This window comes from Rhinopithecus roxellana, chromosome 19, assembly GCF_007565055.1.
Source record: "Rhinopithecus roxellana isolate Shanxi Qingling chromosome 19, ASM756505v1, whole genome shotgun sequence".
Taxonomy (NCBI): domain Eukaryota; kingdom Metazoa; phylum Chordata; class Mammalia; order Primates; family Cercopithecidae; genus Rhinopithecus; species Rhinopithecus roxellana.
The window spans coordinates 2,219,921-2,244,821 of record NC_044567.1 but is presented as its reverse complement, the minus strand read 5'-3'; the positions used below and the strand labels follow the sequence as shown (position 1 = coordinate 2,244,821).

The following is a 24,901-nucleotide window of genomic DNA, read 5'->3' as shown; positions in this document are numbered from 1 at the left end:
TGAGCAAGCTGGAGCTCGGAGAAGATGGAGCTCAGAAAGCATGTTGCTTAGCTCCGAGCAGGTGGTGCTCAGAGCAAGATCGAGCTCAGAGTGATTGGAGCGCTGAGCAAGCTGGAGCTCTGAGCAAACGACCTCAGAAAAGATATTCCTTAGAGTAAGATGAAGCTCTGAGCAGATGGTGCTCAGAGCAAGATGGAGCTCAGACTAGAGCTCTGAGCAAGCTGGAGCTCGGAGCAGATGGAGCTCAGAAAGCATGTTGCTTAGCTCCGAGCAGGTGGTGCTCAGAGCAACATGGAGCTCAGAGTGATTGGAGCTCCAAGGAAGCTGGAACTCAGAGCCGATGGAGCTCAGAAAACATGTTGCTTAGAGAGTAAAATGGCGCTCCGAGAAGACGGTGCTCAGAGCATGTTGGAGCTCAGAGTCATTGGAGCTCCAATCAAGGTGGAGCTCGGAGCATATGGATCTCAGAAAGCATGTTGCTTAGCTCTGAGCAGGTGGTGCTCCGAGCAAGGTGAAGCTCACAGTGATTGGAGCTGCGAGCAAGGTGGAACTCCGAAAAGATGTTGCTTAGAGTAGAATGGAGTTCTGAGCAGATGGTGCTTACAGCAAGATGGAGCTCAGAGTGATTGGAGCGCTGGGCAAGCTGGAGCTCAGAGCAAACGAGCCATGTTCCTTAGAGTAAGATGAAGCTCTGAGCAGATGGTGCTCAGAGTGATTGGAGCTCTGAGCAACCTGGAGCTCAGAGCACACGAGCTCAGAAAAGATGTTCCTTGGAGTAAGATGAAGCTCTGAGTAGATGGTGCTCAGAGCAAGATGGAGCTCAGAGTGATTGGAGCTCTGAGCAAGCTGGAGCTCGGAGCAGTTGGAGCTCAGAAAGCATGTTGCTTAGCTCTGAGCAGGTGGTACTCAGTACAAGATGGAGCTCAGAGTGATTGGAGCGCTGAGCAAGCTGGAGCTCAGAGCAAACGAGCTCAGAAAAGGTATTCCTTAGAGTAAGATGAAGCTCTGAGCTGATGGTGCTCAGAGCAAGATGGAGCTCAGAGTGATTAGAACTCTGAGTAAGCTGGAGCTCAGAGTACATGAGCTCAGAAAAGATGGTCCTTAGAGTAAGATGAAGCTCTGAGCAGATGGTACTCAGAGCAAGATGAAGCTCAGAGCAAGATGGAGCTCAGTGCAGAGTGATTGGAGCTCTGAGCAAGCTGGAGCTTGGAGCAGATGGAGCTCAGAAAACCTGTTGCTTAGCTCTGAGCTGGTGGTGCTCAGAGCAAGATGGAGCTCAGAGTGATTGGAGCGCTGAGCAACCGGGAGCTTAGAGCAAACGAGCTCAGAAAAGATGTTCCTTAGAGTAAGATGAAGCTCTGAGCAGATGGTGCTCAGAGCAAGATGGAGCTCAGAGTGATTGGAGCGCTGAGCAAGCTGGAGCTCAGAGCAAACGACCTCAGAAAAGATGTTCCTTAGAGTAAGATGAAGCTCTGAGGAGATGATGCTCAGAGCAAGATGGAGGTCAGAGTGATTGGAGCTCTGAGCAAGCTGGAGCTCAGAGCACACGAGCTCAGAAAAGATGTTCCTTAGAGTAAGATGAAGCTCTGAGCAGATGGTGCTCAGAGCAAGATGGAGCTCAGAGTGATTGGAGCTCTGACTAAGCTGGAGCTCGGAGAAGATGGAGCTCAGAAAGCATGTTGCTTAGCTCTGAGCAGGTGGTGCTCAGAGCAACATGGAGCTCAGAGTGATTGGAGCTCCAAGGAAGCTGGAACTCAGAGCTGATGGAGCTCAGAAAACATGTTGCTTAGAGAGTAAGATGGCGCTCCGAGAAGATGGTGCTCAGAGCAAGATGGAGCTCAGAGTGATTGGAGCGCTGAGCAACCTGGAGCTCAAAGCACACGAGCTCAGAAAAGATGTTCCTTAGAGTAAGATGAAGCTCTGAGCAGATGTTGCTCAGAGCAAGATGGAGCTCCGAGTTATTGGAGCTCTGAGCAAGCTGGAGCTCGGAGCAGATGGAGCTCAGAAAGCAAGATGCTTGGCTCTGAGCAGGTGGTGCTCAGAGCAACGTGGATCTCAGAGTGATTGGAGCGCTGAGCAAGCTGGAGCTCAGAGCAAATGAGCTCAGAAACGATGTTCCTTAGAGTAAGATGAAGCTCTGAGCAGATGGTGCTCAGAGCAAGATGGAGCTGAGAGTGATTGGAGCTCTGAGTAAGCTGGAGCTCAGAGCACACGAGCTCCGAAAAGATGTTCCTTAGAGTAAGATGAAGCTCTGAGCAGATGGTGCTCAGAGAAAGATGGAGCTCAGAGTACACGATCTCAGAAAAGATGTTTCTTAGAGTAAGATGAAGCTCTGAGCAGATGGTCCTCAGAGCAAGATGGAGGTCAGAGTGATTGGAGCAGTGAACAAGCTGGAACTCAGAGCAGATGGAGCTCAGAAAGCATGTTGCTTAGCTCTGAGCAGGTGGTGCTCAGAGCAACATGGAGCTCAGAGTGACTGGAGCTCCAAGGAAGCTGGAACTCAGTGCTGATGAACCTCAGAAAACATGTTGCTGAGAGAGTAAGATGGCACTCCGAGAACATGGTGCTCAGAGCAAGATGGAGGTCAGAGTGATTGGAGCGCTGAGCAAGCTGGAGCTCAGAGCACACGAGCTCAGAAAAGATGTTCCTTAGAGTAAGATGAAGCTCTGAGCAGATGGTGCTCAGAGCAAGATCGAGCTCAGAGTGATTGGAGCTCTGAGCAAGCTGGGGCTCGGAGCAGATGGAGCTCAGAAAGCATGTTGCTTAGCTCTGAGCAGGTGGTGCTCAGAGCAACATGGAGCTCAGCGTGACTGGAGCTCCAAGGAAGGTGGAACTCAGAGCTGATGGAGTTCAGAAAACATGTTGCTTAGAGAGTAAGATGGCGCTCCGAGAAGATGGTGCTCAGAGCAAAGTGGAGCTCAGAGTCATTGGAGCTCCAAGCAAACTGGAGCTTGGAGCATATGGAGCCCAGAAAGCATGTTGCTTAGCTCTGAGCAGGTGGTGCTCCGAGCAAGGTGGACCTCACAGCGATTGAAGCTGCAAGCAAGGTGGAGCTCGGAAAAGATGTTGCTTAGAGTAAAATGGAGTTCAGAGCAGATGGTGCTCACAGCAAGATGGAGCTCAGAGTGATTGGAGTGCTGAGCAAGCTGGAGCTCAGAGCAAACGAGCTCAGAAAAGACGTTCCTTAGAGTAAAATGAAGCTCTGACCAGATGGTTCTCAGAGCAAGATCGAGCTCAGAGTGATTGGAGCTCTGAGCAAACAGAAGCTCGGAGCAGATGGAGCTCAGAAAGTATGTTGCTTAGCTCTGAGCAGGTGGTGCTCACAGCAAGAAGGAGCTCACAGTGATTGGAGCTGCGAGCAAGCTGGAATTTGGAAATGATGCTGCTTAGAGTAAGATGGAGCTTCCGAGCAGATGGTGCTCAGAGCAACATGGAGCTCAGAGTGATTGGAGCTCCAAGGAATCTGGAACTCAGAGCTGATGGAGCTCAGAAAAGATGTTGCTTAGAGAGTAACATGGTGCTCCAAGAAGATGGTGCTCAGAGCAAGATGGAGCTCAGAGTGATTGGAGCTCCTGGCAAGCTGAAGCTCAGAGAAGATGGAGCTCCAAGCAAAATGGGACTCAGAAATGTTGCTCACAGTAAGATGCAGCTCTGAGCAGATGGTCTTCAGAGCAAGATGGAGCTTCGTGCAGATGGCACTCAGGGCAAAATGGACCTCGAAGTGATTGGAGTTCCAAAGAAGATGGCTGTCTAAGCAGATGGTCCTCAGAGCAAGCAAGATGTAGCTCAATGCAGATGGCGCTCAGGGCAAAGTGGAGCTCAAAGTGATTGGAGCTCCGAAGAACATGGATTTCTGAGCAAATGGTGCTCAGGGCCAGATGGAACTCAGAGTGATTGGAGCTCCAAACAAGCTGGAGCTCTGAGCAGATGGAGCTGCGAGCAAGATGAAGCTTGGAGAAGATGTTGGTCACAGTAAGATGGAGCTCAGAGCAAGATAGGCCTCAAAGTGATTGGAGCTCTAAAGAAGATGGATCTTTGAGCAGATGGTGCTCAGGGCAAAATGCAGCACAAAGTGATTGGAGCTCCAAAAAACATGGGTGTCTGAGCAGATGGTGCTCAGGGCAAGATAGAGCTCAGATGGATTGGATCTCCAAGCAAGGTGGAGCTGGGATCAGATGGTCCTCAGAGCAGGATGAAGGTCAGAGTGATAGGAGCCCTGAGCAAGATGGAGGTTGGTGCAAATGGAGCTCTGAGTAGACAGAGCTCTGAGCAGATGGTGCTCTGAGCAGATGGTTCTCAGAGCAAGATGGAGCTCAAAGTGATTAAAAGCAAGATGGAGCTCAGAACAGATGGAGCTCCAAGCAAGATGGAACACAGAGATGTTGTTCACAGTAAGATGGACCTCCAAACAGATGATCCTCAGAGCAAGATGGAGCTCTGGGCAGATGGCATTCAGGGCAAAATGGACCTCGAAGTGGTTGAAGCTCTGAAGAAGTTGGTTCTCTGAGCAGATGGTCCTCAGAGCAAGATGTAGCTCCATGCAGATGGCCCTCAGGGCAAAATGGAACTCAAAGTGATTGGATGTTGCTCAGAGTAAAACAGAGCTCTGAGCAGATGTGACTCAGCAAGATGGAGCTCGAAGCATATGGAGCTCTAAGCAAGATGGACCACCTTGAAGATGATGTTAAAGGCATGATGGACCTCAAAGTGATTGGATCGCTTAGCAAGGTATAACACTTGGAGCAGTTAGAGCTTTCAACGAGATGGAACTTGGAGCAGCTGGATCTCTAAGAAGATGGTGCTCTGAGCAAGATGGAGCTTGGAGCAGATGGAGCTTGGAGTTATTTGAGCTCCGAGTAAGGCGGAGCTCACAGCAGATGGAGCTAAAAGCAAAATGGAAGTTGGAGCAGATGTTGCCTGGAGTATGATGGAGCTCGGAACAGTTGGAGCTCTGAGCACATGGAGTTATAAGCAAGAGGGAGCTCGTAGCAGATGGAACTTTGAGCAAGATGGAGGTCTGAGCGAGACGGAACTCCGAGGAGATGGAGCTCTGAGCGAGATAGAGTTTGGAGCAGACGGGGTTCCGAGCATGATGACACTTCGACCAAGATAGAACTCAGAGCAGATGGAGCTCCAAGCAATATGGCGCTCTGGTCAAGGTTTAGTTTTGAGTAGATGATGCTCAGAGCAGATGGTGCTTGGAGCCATATGGACCTTAGAGCAGAGGCAACTCTGAGCAGGATGGATCTCAGATCACATGGAGCTCCCAGCAAGGTGGAGCTCGGATTAGATGGAGCTATGAGCAAGATGGAGCACACAGCAGATGGAGCTCAGAGCAGATAGAGCTCTGATGAAGATGAAGTCCTTAAGAAGGTTTAAGTTGGAGCAGATGTAGTTCAGAGCAAAAGGTGTTTAGCGTAAGATAGAACTCGGAGTGATTGGAACTCCGAGCAAGATGGAGTTTGGAGCAGATGGAGCTCCAAGCAAGATAGAACTGGGAGCAGATGGAGCTTGGAGCAAGATGGAGCTTGGAGCAAGATGGACCTCTGATCAGATGGAGACACATTATTTGTGGTATGTTTCATTCACTCATGGTGACTTTTTAAACAACACATTATTTAGACATCATTTGGTGCCACGTCTGACCCACAGACCCTGGCTGAGTGAGGAATGAAAAAATATACACAGACACAGTCTTTTTCCTGGGCCCATGACTAGGCTACCGGGTCATTCACTGACACTGAGGAGGATGCTGTGAAGAGTCACAGCAGCCACAGCCTTGACAAGCAAGTGTTGCAGGCATTTATTTAGTACAGATTTAATGACAAAAGGCTTTGAGTCAACACAACTTGTGGGTGATTAACATAGTCACCCTCTCCAGAGAGAGCAGTCCTGTCCCTAGATGATTAAAAGCCAGGTTCCGAGGCCTAAGCAAACTAACTTATCTAGATCAATTCCCTTTCATTTCCTTGTTATCTACCCTGAGAGAATTCAGCTCCCTTCAACCAAATCCTCTTCCAAAGCTTTCACAAAACCTCCCGGCCTTCCAAGAAGGTTTGCCTCTTTTTCCTATAATTTCTCCCACCACCCTGACCAATCTCCTACATCTCCCCCTTTTCTGTTTTTCACATCAGGTTTTGTTGACTGAAGAATACAGATGTGTGCAGCAATAGGTTTGTCTGGTGCAGTGGTTATGACTTGTATTCCTGCTTTGCATCCTAGAATGAGTAAATAACATAAGACAAACATGAGTATAATCAATAACATTCTTTTCCAGTCAAGGAGTGACCCTCAGGAGTTGGGTATCTATTCAGGAGAGATGTTCTTGCACATCCTGCCATATGGCTGTTTGTTGGACGTGTAGATATACGACGTTTAGGGATTCTAGAATTTTAGTTTTAAGTTGCCTTATGTCCTCTGATAAATTATTATATAAGTTCCCCACAGGTGTTGTTTCACTTCATCCCAACTATGTATTGATTGATACCAAGGTAGAGAGGCGACACAGATATTCTTATGCTCCCAGTCACAGTATAATTGCTGTTGGAATGCCAGTGCATATTGTGAATTCCCTACATATTCTAAGGCAGCCCTGAGGGCTTGTGGGCATACCAGAATCTTTTGATCTATACACTGCTGTAAGAGAAGCTTGTTCAACACATTTCTGGCCAAGTTATCTGCAAAGGTAGCTATTTGTACTGGTTCAGTAATGGAGGCCACAGCAACACTAGCAGTTGCCAAGGTGACTATGGCTGAGACTATAAGGACTATAAATGTGCCTATGAATCTTTTGTGTCTGACCTGGGGCAGGGCACGTTCTAAGGTGGCAAGAACAGAGGAACATTGCCAATCACATGTCAAATTGACTGGTAGGAATTGTCTCCTTAATACCATGACTCTTGTAGTATTTAAATGAGATATATTGTAATTAGTGATGCATGAGGCAAACGAAGTCTGTCACTGCACTTGGGTCACAAACATGGATTTTTGAGGTATAATGGAAATATTGGCTCCCATAAGGAAAATATATGGATGGGTAGTACAAATTAGGCACTGATCTGTGTGGTTAAGAATAAAGATCATAGTATAATTGTTACTGGAATTATGGTATATCCCATGCCTGGTGTTAAGGGAGATACTAAGATGTCCCAGGCACCATAAAGTGTCTTCGGGTGGCATGGACTCTTCTTGGGGTCTGGGATATCCTATCCCTCCATCGGCTCAAATTATAGGGGAACAGGACGTGGCTATGAAACTGTGATTGATACCACGATGAATGCAGACATCAGTATGGTTGCTCTGAAAATGGCATTGGGGGCTTCAGTCTAAGATATTATAATTGCCTGTCTGGAGGCTATGAGCTTCCATCCCCTGTGATAGACTTCCCAGCAAAAGTGGAATCCATTACTTTCCCTTCTATATTCTTTAGCACAGGAAGGAATGTTGGGATAAGTGACATTGATTGCATTGCCTGGTTAAAGGCTCCCTGCAACCAAGAATGTGAAGGCATTTCCTTTGCCATGATGCAGCCATCATAGTGTTTGGGCAGGTACACAGGAAGGGTTAGAACTACTATAACTTACACACAGTGGGAGGATAGTAGAGTGATATGTAGTGTTACCTGGCACCTTAGTCCAATGTGTGTCATTAATGAGGGACCCCACTGGGGGTAAGTCAATCCCTCCTAGCCCAGCAGTTATGTTATTAGAGGCTGGGAAGGTGGTCTGCGCAGGAAGCAGGCCGGAAAAAAGGTGGATCTAAGAGATGAGCCCAATAGAGTGTAGCAGGTATAGGTTGCAAGCAAAGTGAGAGCATAAAAAGGATCAACACCCTATGTGAGTTGCAATGTACAATAGAGAGCATAACGAGGAACAAATTATCTGGAGTGAATGGTGTTTGTGTCCAGAGCAGGATTCGCTCAGCCTCCTGAATTGTCTTCTTCAGCATCCCCCAGGTAATGTCCGGGGCTTGGGTCATCCTAAGGAGCCGCATCATCTGGAGCTGCCTGTCCTGCAGGGTCATTTTCTTCATTTCTGGTACCGGGATGGGTCCTAGCCACGCCACGGTATGGTTTGATGTGTCCTGCTGGAATCCAAAGAGGACTTGAGAGGATGTGAACAAAAGCATATCCTCTTCACCATGTTAGCAAATCACTTGGACCACACCGTATATTACTGTTTACATCTTTCCATAAAATTGTGGGTTTTATTCTTGAGAGGTTTTAGCAAAGTGCTTTTCTACAGCTGATTGAAATTTATCATGTAAGTTTTTAAAAATTAATGGTAAATAAGGCTCGTGCTAATAGTGTTGCAGGTTCCTTACATCCCCCCCACTTTTTTTTGTTGTTGTTGTTGTTTTGTTTTCTGAGCATATTTTTAAGGATGCAATGGACACGTTTTACTATGGCCTGTCCTTGGGGGTTATACGGGATGCCTGTGGAATGTTGAATGTTCCACGTGTGACAAAATTGTTGAAGTTGTGAGCTGGCATAAGCCGGACCATTGTCAGTTTTAATTTTTGTGGGCTGTCCCATAAACACAAAGTTAAAAGATGATGTTTAATGACATATTGGGTGGACTCTCCAGGTAAAGCATGTTCGCTAATTAGGTGAGAATTGGTATCAATGGATACATGTACATATCTTAGTTTTCCAAATTCAGGGATATGTGTAACATCTGTTTGCCATAACTGATTAGTTTCTAGTCCTCTAGGGTTAACACCTGTTGAAGGAGGGCATGTGCCTGTGAGCTGGCAATCTGGGCATTGCAGGATAATATTTAGTCTTTGGGTAAGTTGAAATAGTTTAGTTAAGTTCCTCCAATTTTGGTGGAAAAATTGATGCGATTGGGTGACTTGGTCAAGCAGTGACGTCATAGCTTGAAAGTCTGCTTGATCATTGACATGAACTGGTGGGCCAGGGAGTGAGCTGTGGGCTTGAGTATGTGTGATAAAAATAGGATGCGTACTTTGATCTAGCAATTGGTGAAGTCACAGAAAAAGTGCACACAGGGTGGGGTCAAGAGTAGAATTAATGAGGGCTGTCTCAAGGTTCTGCAATAAATAGAGTAAGTAGAATCACTAACAATGTTGATAGACTGAGTGGAAAAGGTCTCCAGGGCCAATATTAAGGCTCCAACCTCAGCTCTCTGAGTGCTAGTAAATCCAGAACAAGTAAGGAAATTAGTCCCTTTTCCATTTTTAACAGAGCCATCAATAAAAAGCATGAAAGCATTAGGTATGGCGGAGTGAACTAATTTTGTAAGCACAACTACAGGGATATGAGATAAGAACTGAATTAGTTTGTCAGCAGGAAGGGCATGCTATATATGGCCTGCATAATCAGAGAGTGTTATCTGAAGACCTAGAGATACGGGCAGTACTGCTTCAAATTGCTTTTTACTTAAAGCAATTTTGATGACATCAGGGTCATAACCTAGCAGCTGTTTGCATCATCTGTGTCCTGAATAGATGACTTAATTAACTAACTGGATATAGGGATACAGAGTATTAGTCCCAGTATGTGAGTCAAAAGCCCGTTCTAGGAAGCATAGCACTAGGACCATCTGTCCTATTAATTCTGTTGGGGAATGTTTAGTAGGAAAAAGAAAAAAGCAATTGAACTGAATATTTTAAGTCTATGCAATCTAGTTGTCTCTGAAAAGTAGCTTGCTCTATTTCCTCAATTTCTCTTTTTGCTGCAGGAGTTAAATACCTGGGAGAGTCTAGGGCTGTATTGCCCTTTAGGCTAGAAAACAGTCTTTGCAGCTTATCAGAAGTTATGCACAAGGTGGGGCAAAGCCAATTAATATCACCCAGTAATTTTTGATAATCATTTAAAGTATGACAGTTGCTAGTATTTAACTTAAACTTTTGAGGTCTTACGGACCAGGAAGTTAGGATGTATCCAAGACATTTCGAAGGAGAGGACATTTGTACTTTTTCAAGTGCCAAGATTAAACTTCTTAACTGTGTATTCTTTAAGACAGAGGCATACAAACTTAAAAGTTCTGGCTCCTTTGGGTCTGCCAGTAAAATGCCATCCATAAAATGAATAATCTTGTAATTAGGAAATTGTTTTCTACTGGAGAGCAAAACCTGATTTACATGATACTGACACATGGTAGGACTGTTTAGCATTCCTTGAGGAAGCAGTCTCCAATGCAGTCAGTGAGCTGCCCTTTCATTATTGATGGCTGTTATGGTAAACGCAAATTTTTCTCTGTCCTGTTATGCAAGGGGAATAATATAAAAGCAGTCTTTTAAGTCAGTAATAAGTATAGGCGAATTTTGAGGAATCGCTCTGGGGGAAGGGAGGCCCTGTTGAAGGGGCCCCATAGGTTGCAAATTAGCATTGATAGCCTATAAGTCATGTAAAAGTCTCCACTTGGCCAGATTTTGGGGAATGATGAAAATGGGTGAATTCCAAGGACTTTTTGATGGTTCTATATGGCTGACTTTTAATTGCTCCTCAGCTAATTCATGGACTTATTGTAATTTCTCTCCCTTTAAACGCTACTGTTCTAACCAAATAGGATTTTGAGAGAACCACATTAGGGTTATGGGAGGGATAATAACAGGGGCCATTATTAGAAAGAGGTCTGCAGAGTGACCCCTCCATTGGGCTAGTATGTCCCATCCCCAAAGATTAACAGGGATGGGTATGATATAGATGTTGTATAACTGATTTTCTTCCCTCTGAATCACAACATGTTAGGGGGTGCATGCTCTGCTTGGCTGTGTGTGCTTCCCTAATGCCTACAATTGTTTGTTTCTGACCAAGTTTCTGGCCAGTTTTGATCACTAGTGATGGAAATGTCTGCCCCTGTGTCCAATAAGCCAGTAAAATTTTTATTTCCAATCTTTAAGGTAATCATGGGTCTGTGATCAGGAACTAATTGGTTTCAATATACTCCTGTGGCTCCTGTGCTTCAAAAACTTCCCTTTCCCCTTTCCTTTCCCTGGGTATTGGGAACCCAGTATGGTTTAAGTAGTAACTGAGCTATCTTTGATCCAGGGGGAAGAACATACAGACCTTTACATTGCATCATAACTAATATCTCACCTTGATAATCACTGTCAATTACCCTGGTGAGCACATTGATTCCTTTACTGGATAGGCTTGATCCCAGATTCCTACTGTTCCCAGAGACAGTGGGCCCCAGATTCCAGTTGCAACCCTTTTAGGGTCTTGTACTTCTTTTAACACTAATTCACTGGGGCAGAGTAAGTCCAGTCCTGCACTGTCACTGTTGACTGCTCTGAGAGAGAGGACTGGGGGCTTTGCATCCAACTGAGGAAAGCCACTGGCATTGCTCTAGTTTGGAGCTGGGCCTGGGGCTGGACTCTCAGGAAGATTCCCACCTGATTACTTAGGGGGTTGCTGTTTTTATCAAATTTGGACCTGCATTGATTTGCCCAATGTTTCCCCTTTTTACATCGGGGGCATATAGAAGGTGGTTCTTTTCCTGAGTTGCCTTGGTCTCTACTATTGGGGCATTCCCTCTTCATATGACCTGGCTCTCCGCATAGAAAACAATTTGGGTTTTTCTCCCTTTTCATTTTAGGAGGTCTTAATGCCATAGCCAATATTTTGGCTTTATGTGTTTCAGTCCCAACCAGTTGACATGCTTGTATAAGTTCTCCAACTGTGGCTGCCTTTCCTCTGATTGCCTGCATTGCTTGCTGGCAGTTGACATTAGCATTTTCATAAGCTAATTGCAACAATAAGGTTTCAGCGACCTGGGCATGACGAATTTGTCTCTTAATTGCCTGGGTTAACCAATTGATAAATTCAACAAATTGCTCCTGAGGCCATTGTTGAGCATTTATAAAAGATCCCTGTTGAACTCCACTTTTGGGAATTCAGTCCCAAGCCCTGAGAGCGTGCAAAGGCACTTGTGCATAGGCTTGGGGAACAAAATTTAGTTCTTGTTTTATATGGGCATGGGGACCTCGGACATGGGGATCCCTCCCCTAGAGCATAGAAGCTGTCATGTCTTGCCCAGTCACTTGATTCTGGTTGACTTGTTCACACAACTCATCATATTCTGCCTTCCAGCAGAGGTATAGGCTGAGCTCCAAAGTTGTTATAGCTAGCACTGACCAGTCCCATGGGGTCACGCAGAAGTTGTCTGCTATGGCTTCAATTATTCCTTTCATAAATGAACTAGTGGCTCCATTTCTTTTCATGTTTTTTCATATCTCTTTATAAGAGTAAAAAGAGATGAGTTCATGTACCTGATTGCCTTGTTGGTCTTGCATTACTGGGCAGGCTAAGAGCTCCCCTTCTAATGCTGCTTGCCTAAGACAGGGTCCCATAGCTGTAGCGTATCGCTTGTCTTTTTTTCAGTTTATTGGAGGAGGGGGATCAGGCAGAATCTCCGTTTCCTCTCTGTTATTTTTGCTTGCTAATGGCTGGACTGAGGGAGAAGGAGAAAGCAGTAAGGTAGGTGATAGCTCCTCTTCCCTTCCCTTTTTTGGGCTCTTCCATGTAGAGCAGGACCAAAGCAGCCCAGACTAAGGGCCATAACGTTAGAGATGTTATTGAGAACCGTTGCCCTTGTGCATGATGTTAAGATTTCTCCCCACTTGTTCCCAGAGCTCTACATCTAGCCTGCCTTATTCCCAGAGCTCTACATCTAGCATGCCTATTTCCCATGGGTTATGGGAAACAACAGTTTGCATGGGGTCCCTTAATTGAGCCTGTGAAACCAAGGTTCCACGAACTTTAAGCAGCTGTTTCAATACTTTTATAAACTGTTGCTGCTGAGCTGATAACTGTTGTCCCATGATGAAACCATAGCCTGAACAATTCCCTCATACTTGGAAATCCCAAGCAGGCATCAATGATTTACTTACTGACAGCACAGTCTGTTCACCTTCATTTTTAAGGGTTCCGTCATGATTTGTTGCAGCGTTCCTCACACGGGGTACCACCTGCTGGGTCTGACTTGCAGACCCTGGCCCAGTGATGGAAGAAAAAGGTACACAGACACGGATTTTTTGTCTGGGCCTGAAGCTAGAGGACCGGGCTGCTCACAGACAAAGAGGATATCGTAAAGAGTCACAGCAGCTACAGCCCCAACAAGCTTGTGCTGCGGGCGTTTATTTACTACAGATTTAATGATAAAGGCTTTGAATCACCACAACTTGTGGGTAAGTAACATGGTCCACCCCCCCTTCTGAGAGAACAGTCCTGCATGCAGATGATTCAAGGCCAGGTTCTGAGACCTAAGCAAACTAACTTATCTAGATCAATTCCCTTACACTTCCTTATTATCTACCCTGACAGAATTTAGCTAGCTTCAGCAAAATCCTCTTTCGAAGCTTTTGCAAAACCTCCCAGCCTTCCAATAAGGTTTATATCTTTTTCCTATAATTTCTTCCATCACCCTGACTGACCTCCTACAATTTGGGAACAAAATAAACACTCAGCATTTGTCTTTTGCAATCTTCACAGAAGGAAATACTAGCAGATTTTACTACAGACTTCTAGTGAAGGAGCAGACCAGATCTTTATTGGCAACATGTATTATGATCCCAGTCCTAGAATGGAAAGTTCAATGACAGTTTAGGTCTCAACAAAATACATAATCCAAGAGAAGACTTAAGGATTCCTACCTCAAGCTCATTGTCTTCAAATATCAGAATGGAGAACTACTTCTCAAAGGTTATAGTATCTCCTTTCCTTTGGTTTTCAGATTTCTAAGATAATTCTTTTATTTTTCTTTTAACAGATCAGGGCATGTCCAGGAGCACATTAGAGATCTTATAAACCAGGCCTCTCACCTTTGGGGAAGGGATGCTAAGGGTTGACTCTGCTGGGGTGTCACCTGGTCTACATTCTCAGCTCTTCCCTTTTTTGGGACCCCTGGCCTCTATTTTCCTTCTCATTTTTAGGCCTTGCTTTCTGAACCTTTTCACTTTACTTCCTCTCACCTAGAAACCATCAGACTTCAAATGATCTTGTGATGGGGATATCAACCTTTTTCTTTCCCTCCAGGACAACCAAGTCCCTACATGTCTCCTCTGGACACCATGGGTTAAACCTTCCAAGATGAAACAACAATCATTAAATCCTCCTCACCATGACAGGAAGCAAGGAGGAAGGACCCTGAAGACCCTCGATGTCCCTTCTCAGCAGCAAGCAGCTTCAGAGAATGACCTCTGTCCCATCTCCCAAAAGATTTCTGAGCCCCAACTCCTTGAGGGAGAAATGTAAGAGTAGACAGTCAATATGAGCAGGCATGAAGGGGGGTATCCATGTTGGAAAGAATGCCCAGGAACACCTTTTAGGATACCCAGCACTCACTCCATGGTCGAATTGTCAGAATGTTGTTAACTAGATGATGATAAGGAAGGAAAAAGGCAAAAGAGGAATTCCTGAGAGCTGAGCAGGCACAATTAGTACAAAATTCATGGCTATACCTTCTGGGGTGGCAGTAATAAGCAGTGCCACCATTAGATAGGATTCATATTGATCACTGGATCCAGTGCATGTGCATTAAACACAGTAAGGGAGGATCCCCCAAACTTTGGTGAGAACTGGGTAAAAAAAGAACCGAGACAATAGAAGATCACAATGCAGAATGTCTTGGGGGTGTTTCTAGCAGGGTCAGCCCACTCCTCTCTTGGAGTGTTCTTGTATTTCTCCAATTAAACTTTTGCTTGCTTTACAAGTTGGTCTTTTGGGTAAATTATTTCTTCCAAGAAGACAACCAAAGATCGCCCAGATCGATAGCATCATCCTGTGATTTCACTCATAGCAAGAGTCTATTTCAGGGGATCATAAAGTGAATACAATAATGATAAGGTGTATCAATTATAGAGTTGGTAAGGAAACAAAATAGTCCAACTATGCTTGACTTGCTAAGAAATTTGTCTAAGGTTTGACTGTTTTTCAACTGGGGAAAAATCACAAAAGCCAGGTGCAGTGGTGCACAACTGTAGTCCCAGCTACTCCAGAGACTGAGACAGGAAAATGACCTGAGCCCAGGAATTCAAGGCTGTAGTGTGAAGTGATGGTGCCAGTGAATAGCCACGGCACCCTCTCACTGCAGCCTGAGCAACGCAGCATGGCCCTGTCTCTTGAAAAGATAGCAACAATTATAAAACATTTGTTTCAACAAAAGTAAATTAAGTTTTTTGTCTCATTCTTATTTTAAAAATGTAATCAATGCACTTTTACTTACAGTTTTGATGGTGTTTTTACGATCTCCTTAATGCCCAGAAAATATAGGTCCATGTTAAACAAGGCACCAACCTTTTTTATTATTATTATTTTTTTTTTTTTGCCTGGCTTCATGTCCTAGCACATCATAGAAAAGCAAATCCAATGTTAAGAAATTATTGCATCAGATATAGCTCAAAAAAGAGCAATTTAAATGGTTGTTCTAATACATAAATTACAAGCTCCTAGCTAGTAGAAAAAAATCATATTTCTTTGTGTTATTTCTCTGCAAAAATGAGATGATGAGAGTCTCAGTGCTTTACAGTCATGAAATGTTGCCACAGGGTGAAAAAGGAAAATGAATAATGATTCTGTAAGCTGTTAAGCATGATGAAAATGTAAATGTTATCAGTTTTTACCAGCAAAATCTGGTAATATGTCATTTTACAAGATGACAATGAAAGAGTATACACATGAAGATGTAGTGCCAGAGAAGATTTTTGCGGTAAGTGGTGTTTATTTTTTAGTATTTCTGGATAACTTGAAAAATTGTTTAACAATGTAGTAGTTCCAAGGTAGACTTGGTTTCCTTGTGAGATACTGGTTTGCCAAGTCATGTTAGACTTAATAAAAGATTTAAAGTCGTTCTGTGGAGATACAAAAGTGTGATTCCATAATCACCACAGGATGCTTTGAAAGAATCCTAATATAGTTGCTGTCTACTAAATTTTTAAGTTACAGAAAGAAGATAATTTGTAGAGTTGCTGGTAAATGTAAGTTGATTTTAAACAGTGATGAACTTTCTGTATGCCTCTTTTATGTTGGATTTTAATATGTCGTTTTCAAACAGTTAAAATCCATTTTTTCATTCTGTGATGAGCTAAAGGAAGGCATAACAAGCAGTTAGTGAAGATACCCAGAAAGTAATGCATGAATATTATATCGATCCAGTAGGGTTAGACTGCTTCTTGCAAATGGCATTTGTCATATCCACAAGATCCAGAAAGATAAAAGAAAAAGTTTTTCCACCAAAGATTGGCAAAAATCTGGAGAGGGAAGTGGATATATACATAAAGGTCATCAACAGAAAACCACTTTGAAGTTTAAAGTGTGTGGGTTCTTTACAGACAAATATGGTTCCACACTATGAAGACTAGAACAGATTGTGTTCATGTATAGTAAACAAACACAGTCTAATGATAACTTTCTTCTAGAAGATGTGGAAGCAGATGTCACTTCAGGTCCTTCAAAACCCTGGTGAAATGCCTTCATGAATAGTTCTAGGCAGCATATTTGAAACGGCTAAATATTTGCCTTATGACTCAAAGTATATTGGGTTTCAGAAATGAAAAGTCAATATTCTGGGATGAGAGTAGGTGATACAATGAAGACTGAAATCAAGGACTTTTATCATGTTTTCTTCTTGTGGAGAAATCGGGAACACTTAACACCTAACAAAGTTCCATGAGGCATTTTTCTACTTATTTTAGCCCTGAAGACCGAAATGATTATTCTGTGACAGCGCTCAAGTACCAAACAGTAAGATATGTGAAATACGTTAGCCCAGGGTTTGTTGTCTCTGGTGTGACTAGAGCCTTTTTGATGAAAGTGCCTTGCCTCACATTTCAGATGTTAGATGTAAGCGATACAACCCCACAGAACATAAGTTTAGCAGAAGATACTATTAAATGTAAAGAGAATTACCCAGAATTCTGTATTGTCAGGGGACAATACTCATTTCTGTAATCAGGCGTACTTCCTTTGAAAAAGTTTATGATATCAAACCTCAAAATGGCAGCCAGAACTCTGGTGTTCACTCTACACACTTCAGAGCCCTACAGTGTAGTAAAGGTGACAGCCAAGATAGAACAACACAAACACACAGTTTTATGACCATTCTTTGGAAGTTGAGACTGAAAATGTGCATTTACTCAGATTATATTCCTTTTAGCACCTCCAGGTGTAATTTTGATGGTACTTTGCATTGGGCTGATGACACAATAAGGAAACATAAACTACTTACACTGAACTTCAGCAGTACAGTAGCAGGCATGTGCAAGGCCATTGAAAAAGTAAATACTGGTGATTACATTGCCACATGTTTTTCTGCATGGCATCATCTTAACTATGGACATGTGCTTTGACAGCAAGATATTTCTAGTATTTAGAAATGGACCTTATGCATCATATACTTCATAAGAGCTTGGAAAGGTCTCACCCAGGTATTACCAAATGCCAAATATGTCTCTGTATGCCATGTTAACCAACAGCCAGAATTTGTTGTGGGGGAGATGCTGATCTTGGCTGGTAAGGAATTGATGTGGGGGTGCCAGCTGTCTCTCGCTGCCTGGGAGTCTACTGCAAAAAGGAGAACAGTGAAAGACACTAAGTTTACTGCCACCTTTAGAGAAACTTGTCAAAGAAACACTCTTTAATTATCCCCATCTTAGTATTGTAGTCATATGTGGCCAACACCAACCTGGGTTTTTACAGCAGTTATTGCATAATGATCACAATCCCATTCAAGGTCACATTCTAAATCTTTGATTCTACAAAAACCCTGTCTGATAATGTCCTAGAGACCTTTCGGTAGCTAAAAATCAATGAGTTTGAAAAGTAATTTGAATTTGGCGTGCTCACTTTTTCAGCAGAATCCACTGCTGAGTCTTCCTCTGTCATTGTATTTTATATGTGTGGCTGTCCCTCGTGCTGTGTTGGAAGTCAGTGGTCCAGAATGTCAAGTTCTACAATTACCTACGTACAGAGCAAAGAGAAAACTCTTCAAGTCAAAAAAGCGTGTATTGTTTCAGGGGGCTCTCTAGCCTTGGATTCAAAACTATCATATTACACAAAAGAAGATGGTTCTTTTTCATATTTTATTAATTTTTGTGGGTACATAGTATTTATGGAGTACATGAGATGTTTTGCTACAGGCATGCAATGTGAAAAAAAGTGCATCATAGAGAATGGGGTATCCCCTCAATCATTCTCTGAGTTAAGATAACTATAGCCTGAGCACCCCTCCCCTGGGCACCCTGACAGCCATTTATAAGAAATTTCTGACAGTCTTCTGCTTAGGGCTTAAAGAACAACAAGTCAGAACTCCCCTGCCTCAGCCAGTCAGGACTCACCTGCATCAATTAATCAGGGTTCACCTGTATTGACTAATCAGGATTCAGCTATATCCACCAATCAGGACAGCACGAGTTTCAGTCCTTCATTTACATAAATGAAAGTAATTGGAAACGTGGACAGAAACTTTTACCATAGAGCCCAAATGCTTTCTTAGTTTTGTAGAACCTACTTTCCTTTTACACCAAAGGCTGCAACTCCCCCATTTACAAACTGTTCACTGAAATAGAGTAACTTTCCACATTCCTTTTCAAAAAACTTAGTTCACAGACATGAACTAGCATTTCACTGAGCAGGATAGACAGATGGCAAGTTGGCACATGAGAAGATGTGAGCCTTTTGTGGGAGTGTAAATTAAAATCACGGTGAGATGTCATGACACACCCATCAAATGCCTTCAACAAAATATAGAAACAGCATCAAATGCGGGCGAGGCTGTGAAGGAATGGGCTTTCTCACACATTGCTGGTGGTAAGGTAATATTGTACTGCCACTCTGGAAAACAGTGTGGCAGTTTCAAAAAAGAAAACGACAACATCAAAAACATGCAAGTGAAGCGTGGCAGAATATGCCACCCCAAAATATGCCACTTTAGCATAAGGGTTAATTTGAGCTAAAGGCACTTGAAAAACAGCAGACACAAGGAAGATGCCCTGACCTCCCCTTTTTCTCCCTGAAAGTAGGAGGTGAATCTCCCATGGGAAAGGCGCCCTCCCTGTACCAGGAGGAAGGAAACCATTCTTACCACCAGAGGCAGGGAGTTGGGGCCAAGGGGAATCTGTATGAACAAATCTTGTTAAACTAACCCTCATCTGCCTCATCACTTCTCCACAATGAAGTGTCCTAGCCCAGACCCCATTGTCTTGCACATTTTCACAACGTACTCTTTGCCCAACCTAGTATATAAGCGTTCAGGCCTAACTGCTTCTTCGGATCTTTCTTTTTCCTATGGGGTTCCATTTACATGTGCAAATTTGTGTGCTTTTCTCCTGTTAATGTGTTTTATGTCCACTTACCTCTTGGGCCCAGCCAGAGACACTAACAGTGGAGGTAAAGTTTTGCTTCCCCTGCATAAGGGCCATGTAACCCAGCAACAAAACCTCTGGGCATTCACCCCAGTGACACGGGAACTTGCTGTGCGTGAAGGGCTGATTCAGCACCTCTAGGGCTGAGGACTCCCCCAACCTCTGCGTGTGAGGGATGCCCAGGCTCCAGCAGGAATTAAACTATTTCCCAGCCTGAAACTCCTCCTTCCTCATCTTCAGTCAACAAGACACTCTTCGTGGATGGAAAAATTTCATTCAGTGTTTTTATAACAATGACAAATAATAATGGTAATCATTACAATAATGATGAACAACAGCAACAGTAACTATTATTACTATTAACCTTAGGGGATGAAAGAGTAGGGTTCAGACCTCGGCACATGCTCCTGGAGAATGACCACCTACCCCTGCTGGGTCCCAGGGTGGACTGGAGTCGGAGCCCCAGGTTTGCACATGCAACATGCTCTGTGAAGGCAAGGGGTGAGCAGCAGGAGGAAAGGAAAATTGCCCTAAGATGGTTGTGGCAGACCAGTGAGGACCCTGGGAGGGGAAATGGGGGAAGGGTGTGCACGGAGAGGGACCCAGGTCAGGCACCTGCTGCCTGGTCAGTGAGCTGCCAAAGCTTCCTCCACAAGGGCTGGACTGGTCCATGCCTGCCTACCTGGTCCCAGGCCAGCAAACTGTGGGCACCAGTTCATGGTGTACAGAAATATGCACTCCGGATGAATCGCACACCTCCATGTTAAACTAAAAGACAAAACCTCAGGAGAGAATGCTAAGCTTTTGTGTCCCCTGGAGAAATGTTCTTCAGTGTGGCAGAGCAGAAACCCAGGTGGTAGGCAGTTGTCTGGTGTGGTGCCAGGGAAGAGCGCTGACCTGTTAGAGCAACCTGGAGTTCTGCAAGCTGTGACCCACTGCACCGCCCTCTGCATCTCCAGGATAAGACCTTCAGGTTTAGCACCGCAAACCCAGGCATTTGGAGCCTATTGGGCCAGCATTGCTGATTAGGTGCAGATGGGCCTGCTGACTTTGCCTGAATTGTAGCTGCCAGCCTTCTTGAGAAATGGGGGTGCAGATGGGACTCAGCAGCCTAGGGCCTTGGGTGCACCATTACTGCCTGAACACACGTCCCCCAGGCACTTGGGGCCCCCAACACCCAAAGCGGCCACGAGGTGCTGGGCCTCCCTCTGGCTAGGGGGAGCAAGGAGACAGTGACTGTGGCAGCCAGGGCTACGCCTCAGTGCTCCCAGGGTGGTGGGGATGTGACAGGTGCCGTCAGGCCAGGTCCACTGAGAAGAATTGTAGGACTGGGGCTGCCTGCTGGCCTTGAATCCTGAGCCACCCACCAGTAGCAAACTGCAGTTTTGACCCTCCAGCACCTCTCTAAGGCTGCTAGGCTGGGACAGGACTGGCAACAGCAGCACCAACGCCTGTGTGTCCTGAGCAGGGTGTGCTGCACTCACAGGCTCCAACCAACAACGTCATTAACATTTTTCCCCATTGCAAGGATCATGCAAACCCTACCAGTTTCATTCCAGTGTTTTTTGAAAAACATACTTGAACACAGAGCCGGGAGTTTTGACAGGTAGGCTTTAGGAGCTTTGTCACTGCCACCAGGACACAGGGATCTCCTGATGAGGTGCTCAGGGACCTGTGGGGCCTGGAGGCCAGGGGTCTGGGAGCGCTTGGAGTGGCCGGCAGGGAGGCCTCAGAGCCACACCTCCTCCTCCCCTAGTCACCCCAGCAGACCAGGGAGGGGGCATCTATCATTCTCTGCCTGTCACTTTCTTCTCCACCCCACCACCTATGCATTGAACATAGACAACGCATGAGGTCATGCCGTCTGGAGTCAGCCACAGCCACTGCTCCATCAAAGGACTCTGTACCGGAGGCCAGCAGGACACCCTGGGCTTCCTGCAGGGGCTAAGCTGTGCAGGGCCCCAAGACAGTGAGAAAGGTTCAGCCTGGAGGCTGGTGGTTAGACATAGGTCCTCGAGGGTCCCTTTAAGGTCTCAACCCTAGGATCCCATGGGGTCCCGTTGCTGTGGTTCGAATTTCTCAGTCTCTCCCTTGATTTTGCTGATTTTGCCTCTTTATAGATTATTTCCTTTTGGGTTTTCTCTACTTCCAAAGAATTTTTTGTTGTAATTATTGTGGACACTGCCTGAGGATTGAGATTTTATGGTTTTCAAGAGTTATGGTTTTCAATACATCTGTATGTTCCCTCATCTTGTTCTCCTAGAAGCTGGCTCTGTGCTGTTAGCTGCCTCCACACAGGTGCCCTTCATTTGTTAGGACTCAAGTGTCACATCCGAAATGGGGGCTAGCGAGGTAGATCTGCAAGACCCATCCCTTGGCTGAAGTAGCAAGCCCTGGAGGGGCCCAGCAGGTGCTGATAAGCTGACCTGTGAGAGGCTGACTATGCAATGACAGTGGCCAGACTATATACAAATTCAAACTCTAAGCCACAGTCTGCAGCAACCAGCCCCAAAGCCAGCCTGGGATCTGCAGCAACAGCCCAGGAAGCCAGCCCGCTAGAAGTCAGAGGTGCAGGAAGCCAGCCCGCTAGAAGTCAGAGGTGGAGGAAGCCAGCCCGCTAGAAGTCAGAGGTGCAGGAAGCCAGCCCGCTAGAAGTCAGAGGTGCAGGAAGCCAGCCCGCTAGAAGTCAGAGGTGCAGGAAGCCAGCCCACTATCTCCAGTCAATCCAGGGAGCCTAACACCACCCTGTAACAATCAGCCCAAGAACAGCCAGAACTTGACTAGTAACAGCTTCCCTAATTTTTGTCCAGGCTTCCAACTTAGAACCAACCAGAAAAAGTGAAATCTGCTGCCCTAACTGATCACACAGGAGACGCTATTTCTGGTCAGCCACCCCAGCTTCCCCAAGCCAACAGCCTCCACTCGGAGTGTACCTGGAGCCTCCCCTTTTCCCACTGTGAACCTTTCCCATCCTCTGCCTGCCTGCAAGTCTCTACCAAAATGCAAGTGGCGATGGCTGACTCCCTTGCTGGGGCCTTTGCGTCTCTCATTTGAGTGGTCTTTGTTTATCTCCAGGCTGCTTCCCATGCTACTATGGATGGGCATTTCCTGCCCAACCAGAAAGATTTCACGTGCATGCCTGGGGACGGGGCGTGCCCAGGTGCATTTCTCCTGCCTCCTCCTTCTCTCTTTATCCCACAGTCTTCCTCCTCACCCAGCTAGCCACAGGTGTCCACACGGAGCACAGTCTGAGAGAGCCGGGTCAAACACAGTCAGGTTCTAGGTGGAGCTGAGTAGTGTTTGACAGAAGCCAGGTGCTCCCCTAGACAGATATTTACATCATAAAAATGATTTTGTGCTTGAGGATGTTGCTTCAGATCCACCAGGCATGAATTCACCACCTGAATTTAGGAAGAAAACATTCAATAAAGAGACCTTCTTCACTTTGGCATCCCTCTTCCCATGTGCCTTCTGAAGCTCCTGTAGCAAGCCTGCAGACAGGTTCAGAAAGTGTTTCCAAGAGGAGCAGAACAGCTCTAACACACACACACACACAGAGTCAACAGGGGGAAAGATTGAGGAGAGTGATGGCATGCAGTGTCTGAGAGAATCTAGTCTCGAGGATTAAGGGAAGGCTCCCCAGGCGAGTGGGAAAGGTGAGCAGTGTTCAGCCTCTCAGAGGCGTTCATGTCAGTGTCATCCAGGCAGAAGACAAATGCACAAGGCTTGAAGCCGGAGCAAACAGCTTCCATATGCAGGAGCCCAAATGCCAGGCGCTTCTATGGCAAATCCAAGAGTGAGGCAGGAGGGGTCAGGGCCCGGCATGCCAGGTCAATGACTTCGTGGACCCAGCAAACCAAGCTAGACAAAGAGTGGTATGTTACTTCCTTATAATATTTTTAATTAGAATGGTAATATTTTCTCTTTAATGAAAAGAATAAGAAATTCTTAAATAATACCTATCCCAAGCCCCACTATCCAGAGACACTCACGCTGCTAGAGATTTTAATGTATCCTTCAAGAGATATTTTCTATATAAACAGAAGGCTGAGATGTATATGCCATTTTTTGTGGTCTCTTCCACCAAAACTTCCTCAAAGGTATTAAGAGCACAACACTTGAAAGAATGTTCACACAGAAACGTGCACACAAACGTTCTTAGGAGCATCATTCATTATAATCAAGAAGAGGAAACAACCGAAATGTTCACCGACTGATGAGTGAATAAACAAAATGTGCTCCATCCACACAATGCAGCATTCACACGTAAGGAACGCCTCACCATGGTGAACACCGGAAACAGCACGTTCAGTGAAAGAAGCCGGTCGTAAATGACTCCATTCATGGAAATGTCCAGAATAGGTAAATTCGCAGAAATAGAAAGTAGATGAGCAGTTGCTTAGGTCTGGAAGGGATGGGGAGCTTCGTGGGATGACCACTGATAGATATGGGAAGTCCTTTCAGGATGCTGAAAATGTTCTGCAATTGACTGGATAATGGGTTCCTGGCTCTGTGAATATACTAACAACAGCTAAATTGTACACTTCAGTGGTGAATTGTTTGAAATGCAAACGATGTCTCGCTAAAGCTCTTATTAAGAAATAAATGAGTTGATGGCAGATGACTATCAGGATTATGAGGGTGACATCGCAGGGAAGGGGCTGTGTGTGTGGAGGGGCCAGCACTGCACAGGACGCCAGCCGTCAAAGGGTCCTCTGATGGAAAAATAGGAATTGTGGCCTGAGTAATTAATGAGAAGAAGGCTGTCCTGAATTTGCAGCTAGCAAAAAGTGTTGTAAGGCAGGAACAAGCTTGGTTTTTCCATAAGCTACTGCATAAGAGAATTGGCTGGAAGAAACACCATTTTGCAAGCACTTACTGTCAAGAAGCAAGAAGCACAAAGCACTCACCGTCAAGTAAGAGGGACAGGACTCCCAGTAAGGGGGTAGCAGAGAGATGGTGGCAAGTGGACAGATGCACGATACACTTGGGAGGCGACACTGACAGAACATATCTCTGGGGGCATGCAAAGAAAACTAGAAAAAGCATAGGTCATATGAGAGTATGTCAAAAACAGTGACAGGAGACAATAGGTAATCTAAATTGAGGAATGCTGATTTGAGAACTCTCAGACATGGAGTATTGATGGAGAAGCCAAACTCTGTAAAATATTTGAAAGAGGTTACAGTTTGGTTGTACACATTTTAAGGAGGAAAGAGTTCTAGGCAAAGACATAAACCAACACATGGAAGGTGTACATTGGTGTGCCCTGAATAGTTGGGACATCTTGAAGCAGGGGTTTACAGGTTATATACAGATTCAGAAATTCGCTAATTTGTGGTTGGTTAAAGGAGTAAGCTCTGTCTAAAATGTGATGTCAGCAGAAAGCCATGTTTTAAGTTAAGAATGCTATGTAGCAAGGTTGATGGCCTGCAGGCCTGACTCGCTCTGCCGCCCAGGCTAGAGTGTAGTGGCCGGATCCCGGCTCACTGCAAGCTCCGCCTCCCGGGTTTATGCCATTCTCTGCATCAGTCTCCCGAGTAGCTGGGACCACAGGCGCCCGCCACCTCGCCCG

At 45.2% G+C, this 24,901-nt stretch overlaps 1 long non-coding RNA gene across 3 annotated transcripts in view; it reads left to right on the top strand.

Moving 5' to 3' along the window:
• The window catches only part of LOC115894709, a 34,819-nt gene extending 20,151 nt beyond the window's left edge, over window positions 1-14,668 (top strand). For 2 of the 3 annotated variants that reach the window (XR_004054835.1, XR_004054833.1), the window contains exons 6-7: window positions 12,915-13,155; window positions 14,003-14,668. This is a non-coding gene — a long non-coding RNA (uncharacterized LOC115894709). Of the gene's footprint in view, window positions 1-12,891; window positions 13,156-14,002 lie in introns of all 3 variants that reach the window. The other variant, XR_004054834.1, reaches the window with a different exon arrangement.
• The last annotated feature ends 10,233 nt before the right edge of the window (window positions 14,669-24,901 follow it).